Raw genomic sequence first — 7,563 nt, forward strand, 5'->3', positions numbered from 1 at the left:
TCTCATGTTCGTCGTTCTCACCAGTGCTGCATATAGTCACCCAACAGTCCGTCTCGTCTGCCTCTAGTGTGTAGTGTTCTGAGTCCTTTTAAAAGCGAACATCTGTTCACTCATGGTATTGTACTGTACTCTCTGAAAGCTTTCATTCATGCTGGCAGAGGTTGGCTTCATGCACTTATCTAATTCCCTCCATTTCTGTTGCCTGTCCAAAGAGTCCAATTGGTCCATTAAGCAACTACGGATGCTCCAGTCACAGAGGAAACAGAAAGGATGTAGCGATCGCCACAATGGTTTAATCTCCCCCAACTCGCCGTTACCCATGTTTACTTCGGAGCTGCAGCACGGCGCCGTGCGGTGATGCCCAAAAACGCCACTTAGCCGATCCATCGGGGCAGCGGCTCCGGTTTACGCCGAGGAAAAGCAGCATTGTTGATCCAGTCTGATGGGCTGTGAGCATTTGTGCATCCATTCAGACTTACAGCTACAGGCGCCAACGTTTTAAGAAGTTATGGTTTAACCCTTTGAGCCCCAAGTTTAAAAGCTCCACCTGGATATTTTATAGTAGTAATTTTCATAATTTACCGTCTATTGAGAGCGGCCCTCGGATTAATTTCCGTAATAACCCGACATCGGCTGGAAAGCCAAACGTCTCGGATGGCACAAAGTGTCGCTGAATTACGGTACTGGGTAATTTACGGTACTTTACGGTGCTGCAAACTTGGCTGCCAACACGTTCGGTCTACAAGAATTAAATGAGATGCCAGAAAAAAAGCCTTTGGAGTTTTCTCTGCACACTGCCAGTCAGCTGGCTGAAAGACAAATATTCTGCTGTTTGAGGAACTTAAATGCTTGTTCACAGCGTTTCTGTTAAACAACAGAAGCAAGAAAGCCCAACTGTCCAATAATCAGCCTGGTGCACTTCAGAGAAAAGTTCTCAGGAATCGCCTTCCTTCGTTCTTTCAAACACAAACCGACGGACTTTTCAGACCCGTTGGATGGGAAACATGGCTGCAGTTTGAGTTTACAAAATCTCTTGAAAAGGAGTTTAAATCATGGCAGCGGAACTGATTCAGAAATATTTTGTGGCTGTAAAGCTTTTTAAAAACATAAGCAAGTTCAAGCAAGCTGTGTAACTTTAAAATATCTTCTGTGTCTTTGGAAACCATTAGCAATATGTAATTTATACAAAACCACTGACCATATAAGGTAGCTGTAGGGTTAATGATAATCCTGTGGACCCGTTGCATGCTGGGCTTTTTAAAAATGTTTCCTGCACAACGCTGGAGGGCAAAAAGACGATTCTTTCCCGTCCGTCGCTGGTAGAACCGTCAGCTACATGAAGCCGTTATCAACTCGGTGCAGAGCGCCACCGCAAAGGGAAAATAACGCGCAAAGAAAACGTTGAACAACTCAAAACCACTTTTCTCGCTCTGTGCCGACTACGTTACACACAGACTGGTTGCCATAGCAACTGACAACGCCGCTTTATGCACCAGGACTCAACACCAAAAATCAGTCAAACATTTCCCACGCAGAGCAGAACATTGCAACAGTCTTATGATTTCAGGCTTGATGTTTATTTGGTGATTATTAAGTGATCGCTATGGTACATTAGCTCCTGCTGCTAACAGCTAAGCTAGCACAGCGGTGGTTGGTCAGCTAATTTAAACACCTGCTGAACTGATGAGCTGTTATAATTGGTGCTTAGGTCGCCTTTTCCTTTACTTTTTAATTGAACTAAAACCCACAGATTTCTGCAGCTCATCTACGTTACGCTTGTCATAGTCAAGCTAGCATAACTGAGCTACTTTTTCACTTTAAAACTTTTTCCTTACCTTAACTAGTTGTAGTGATGACAATTAGCAGCAAAGCTGTTTTTTTTTCTTTTTCTTTTATACATCAGGCGTACATTTAACATTGATTGCGTTTTATTGACAACTTGGCAGCTAAAAGCAATGCTAGCCATCGTTAGCGAACAGCTTCTTGCCCTCCAGCAGGAAGCTGGGATCTGGTGTGTGACGTTACGCTGCAGTGGGTTCATGGATCCTTAGAGAAGTTACTAAATGAACACCAGCAACTCTGTGTATGACAATAGCACATTTTCTCCAGCTGAACTGCATCATTCTTGGTGTAATTGTGTTTCTGCAGTTGCACTAATCATTACAATGATGAGCTATTAGCAGCCAGGCGTCTCTGCAGCTTCTGTAATAATGACTGAAACAAGAAAGCCTCACTAAGCACATCTGCCTCTCAGCAGCAGGGCTGCTCTGCACACCAACGCTCAGCTTGGACAACACGCTAATGGACATATCGCATATCGGACCGAAACGGCTGATGAGCGACTTTTGTTTCAAATTAGGAGATTTGTCAGAACGCTGATTCTAGGTCTATTTGTAGATGATTGAGAAAAATTGCATATTTAGAATAACAGCAGCAGCAGTTATCAAAAAGTCTGAAAACTTTAACTTTCCGTCTTCAACAGCAGAAAGCAGGAATCAAAACGGAGATACGCTGCAAATACACAATCTAGACAAGTATTTTTAGTCTTTTCTTCTAGTGCATGTGTATTATTACACTTGAATTAAGACGAAACTTACAAGTATATGTAGCACTATTTAGTGTATGAAGGGACTAGATGGAATATATCAGGAGACTAAATTCATCTACTGGAGCTGTGGTCAGTAATCAATAAAAACAAAGCAAAAGAATAAAATACCATGTATTTTAAAGAGAAAATCAAAATGAACACCACAGGACAAAACATGCATAGAACCCAAAATAATAAATACAAAATATACACAGTACTGCAGTAGATCCTCCATACATTTGTGCACAACAGTCTTGAATTTCTCCACTGGTCAGCACAGTGTCTGACCGACACACATTCAAAACGTCCATAGATGACGATGTCCAAGCGCAAGTYGTTTCAGATGAAAAGTGGATTGTGTGTCTGAATGGTGAGAAAATGATACAGACCGTCAGGTTCCTACCGGACCAGCATGGAGCGGGTCTCAGGTTCTCCTGACCCCGGCCAGTTCTCAGAAGCTCACCATCCTTTAACCCTAAACAGGACCAGTAAATTACCAGCCTGCTAGTTAACTACACTTTTTCAGTTACATACAGAAATAAATGCAATTATATCCAAAATCTAAACTTTCAGACAATAAAGATTTATCATTATCTTAAACACATGTTGAATTTAAGAAGGTAGATCATAACAATGATCAACAGTTAGCATTGGCTGCCACCACCAACATGCTAATAAAACAACGTTGTGTTCACTAATGTCAGTGCATGGCGGCTTCACGGCTCACTGGGTGTCCAGAGCTTCATGATTTTTATGTTGTAAGTTTTTAAAAAGTGCATAACAAACAGATGAACTGATTGTTTGGAAGCACCAACCTGTAGCTCCTTTGTCTCCAGCTCTCCCTTCACACCTGACTGGGAAACCTGGAGCCTGAATAACCACCTCGGATGCTCTGATTGGCTGAATGCTCTGTGTGACCGACTCACTCCAACCAATGGAGCAGCAGAGGCGGGATTAAGGGCAGTTTTTACCCTGGATTACATATATTCTGCAAGATACAGAAGCTAGTTTTAAGTAAATGTTTACTTAATATTTATGAAAAAGTTCTTGTTAATTATAAAACCCTAGAAGAAATTCTAAGTCAGTGAAGCTCCAGTTGCTGCTGTCTGGATGTCCGACCCTCACGTTTCTTTAAGTCATTAATGATCTGATCCAAATAGTAACTCATCTTCAGGTGTTTTTCCCCCAGGCTCTGAAAACAGCAGTTATCAAACCACTGATAAAAAAGAACAATCTGGACAAATCACTACTGCAGAATTACAGGCCGACCTCTGACCTCTGACCTCCCATTCATCAGCAAAATTATTGAAAAAGCTGTTTTTAAACAACTAAATAACTTCCTAACAATAATGAGTCGCTTTGACTCCTTCCAGTCTGGTTTCCATGGTTACCACAGCATGGAGACGGCCTAGTCAAAGTGTTCAATGACATCCATATAAACACAGACTGTGGGAGAACCACAGTGCTGGTTCTGGTTCTGTTGGACCTCAGTGTTGAYCAGGACATTTTACTGAATCGACTGGAGAGTTGGGTCGGACTCTCCGGTCCAGAGCTCCACTGGTTTGAATCTTACATAAAGAACAGAGATTTCTTTGTTTCAATCGGAAACTTCTCAATGAGGTCAAAGGTCACATGTGGGGTACACCAAGGTTCAATCCTAGGACCCCTTCTTTTCAATATTTATATTCTCCCACTGGCTCAGGTTATAACAGGACATAGGATCAGCTACCATAACTACGCAGATGATACACAGCTCTACATTACGATGTCACCAGGTGACCTTTGACCCCATCCAATCACTGAATAGATGCTTAGAACAGATCAATGTGTGGATGTGCCAAAACTTTCTCCAGCTGAACAGAAACAAAACTGAAGTTATTATCTTTGGACCTAAAGATGAGCGAACTAGAGTCAATGCACAGCTTCAGTTATTACAACTAAAAACCAGCGATCAGCCCGAAACCTGGGAGTAGTGATGACCTCTGACCTGAACCTTCAGAGCCACATTAAGACAGTCATAAAGTCGGCCTTCTATCACCTGAAGAACATCTCCAGGATTAGAGGACTGATGTCTCAGCACGATCTAGAGAAACTCATCCTGCGTTTATCTTTAGCCGCATTGATTACTGCAACAGCGTCTTCACAGGTCTGACTAATAAATCAATCAAACAGCTGCAGCTGCTCCAGAAGCTGCTGCAGCTGCTCCAGAAGCTGCTGCAGCTGCTCCAGAAGCTGCTGCAGCTGCTCCAGAAGCTGCTGCAGCTGCTCTGACTAAAACCAGGAAGATGGAGACATAACACCAGGTTTAAAGTCCCTCCTCTGGCTCCCTGTAGCTCAGAGAATAGACTTTAAAATACTGATGTTAGTTTATAAATCTCTGAACGGTTTAGCACCACAATACATTAAAGATCTGTTATTACTGTACCAACTGTCTGGACCCCTCAGGTTCTGGTTCTGGTTCTGCTCTGCATCCCCAGAACCAGAACCAAACGAGGAGAAGCAGCATTCAGCTTCTATGCACCACAGATCTGGAACAAACTTCCAGAAAACTGTAAAACAGCTGAAACACTGAGAGCCTTTAAAAATCACCTTAAAACCACCTGGTTAGAGYTGCTTATGGCTAAATTAGGGTTAGAGTGAGTTTTGATGTTTTTATCTTTACTTTTCATCCATTTATTAATGTCACATAGTTTGTTTTTTCCTTATGTAAAGCACCTTGAAATGCCTTGCTGCTGAAATGTGCTATACAAATAAAATTTGATTGATTGATTGATTGATTGATTCTACTGGCAGTTAAATTTACTTAAAACAAGCTTCTGTATCTTGCTAATAAGTTATATTTAATTTAATTTTGTCTTAATTCAAGTGTAAAAAGCTATTTCTGCTAGAAACTAGACTAAAAATACTTGGTAATATAGTATGTTTTTGCAGTGTACATTAATTATTCGTGCAGTTACGTGCTGTATGAACAAAATGCTAAAGAGTTTAAAATCTGAGAACAAAACCTGAAAACTGTTTGGATAAATAAAATTAACGTTTTATTCATTTACATAGCTTTAATCCCGTTTTTTGAGTGATTATAAAAGTAAATCTGTTTAGGTCACCTGTGCGTCATGACTGAAACCTTGCTTCTTTTGTTCAAACGTTTAAGCTAACCTCATTAGCCGCGGTGCTTCAGTGGATAAATTCAAGAGATCCAAATCTTTACTTACTAGTTTTAGTTGCCCTAAATTCACACAATGCCTTAATCTACATTATGTAGCTAAGATGTTGTTACTATAAACGTCGATCCTTCGGATCGTGAAGGCAGCTCACTCATTCAGCGTCTCTCATTAGAAGATTTGTGCGTTTTGCTAAACGGCTAACTTGTGCATTTGGTGTTTTGTCTGCAGCCACAACTATTTAGTTTGAGGCAGAATTGAGTTTTTACATGAGTTTCCAGAGGTTCATGTGATTTTTCTGTGAGTACAGATTAAACTTTTCATCGTTTTGCATATTTGCAACGTTACGACCACAAATTTCAATGTACGTAGAACATCCTAAAGTAGGATAAAAATGCAGTAAGCCTTCTTTTCTCTGATCAAATGTATTAAAAAAATCAACAAATTAAGTTATAAAATACAAAATTACTAGAACAGGATTCCACATATCTAGAGACAAAAAGAAAATTATTCTGAGAAATGGTTTATTTTACATTTAACAATTTTATATTTACATCAAACTAATACCAGGTGGAAAATTAGATTATCTGCCAGCTTAACAGACTTGCTGCTTGCTAGCTTCATTTTCCTCAAAATTCAATTTAAACCTTTCCTAAGCTTTATTTGAGCCAGCTGACTAGCAAAGCGCAGCAACATGAGGGAGAAAACTGCAGTGAATCCATCGTTTTTCTGGCATGTCATTAAAATGACTTTAAATTTAAAGAAAGGTGCGATATAAGATCATCTGGTGATTTGGAAACCAACTTAAAAACCAGAAGATGACAGAAAACATGTAGAAAGTTTGAGTCAGAAGAGATTAAACTTTTAGCTGTTGTTGGTCGAATGTGTGGCAGAAAAAGATCGAGGTGAATATTCACCTTCCGGCTCTAAGCAAGCAGAGCTGCAAAACGCAGATTTAATTCAAAAATCTCAACAAAAACATGACTTGAGAATCCAATCGGAGCCTGGACCATTTCACAAAAAAGAGCAAATATAAGTTTTATTTCTCCAAAGTTGGTAGAAATGTCCCAAACAAAACATGAAAACTTTTTTTAACTCTTGCTTTTTTCGTCCTCTTCACAAATCTACATAATATTCCCAAAATATATCAATAAATCTAAACAAAAACACTGAGGTTTGTGGTTGTAACGCGATAAAATGAGGAAAAACAGAAATTTATCTCGGCAGATCACAAGTACTCACAGCCATTCAAATGAAATGTTGCCGGCTTTTATTTTGGCAGGTCAAACATCTTTAAAATGAGATCCACAAACTAAGATGTCATGGTTTTAGCACGTAGCAACTCCAGTTAAGTTTAGTTATTTGTTCAGTTTAATTATTCGTTCACAGACTTCTAGGTTTGTCTGATGGATATTTGCTGCTAATGCAATGTTCTGGTTTTAAAACTAAAGATAATTTTAAGAATATCAACATGATGTTGATGTTTCTTAGACCACTGTTGCACTGAGAAGACAAACGTGTCCGAATACATTATGCTGTCGTTTTATTTTTTAAAATAAATGTTAAACTAGTTTTTGGCTCTGCTTCCTGAAGTTCCAGCTACAGAACGATCCAAATTCACTCCCGTCTAAATCTGAGTCCTGCATGTAACCAAACAGCTCTGCAACATGACCTCTGACCTCGCACTGATCGCCCAAAAGCTGCTTGTAAAAGTCACTTTTCAGTAAGACACACCGCTGCTAGCAGCCGTTAGCGGGCGATTCTGGCTAGCTCCTGTCGTTCTGTGGATCAGTGTTCCTGTTTTAGGCCGCAGAG

Source organism: Poecilia reticulata, linkage group LG14, assembly GCF_000633615.1.
Source record: "Poecilia reticulata strain Guanapo linkage group LG14, Guppy_female_1.0+MT, whole genome shotgun sequence".
Taxonomy (NCBI): Eukaryota; Metazoa; Chordata; class Actinopteri; order Cyprinodontiformes; family Poeciliidae; genus Poecilia; species Poecilia reticulata.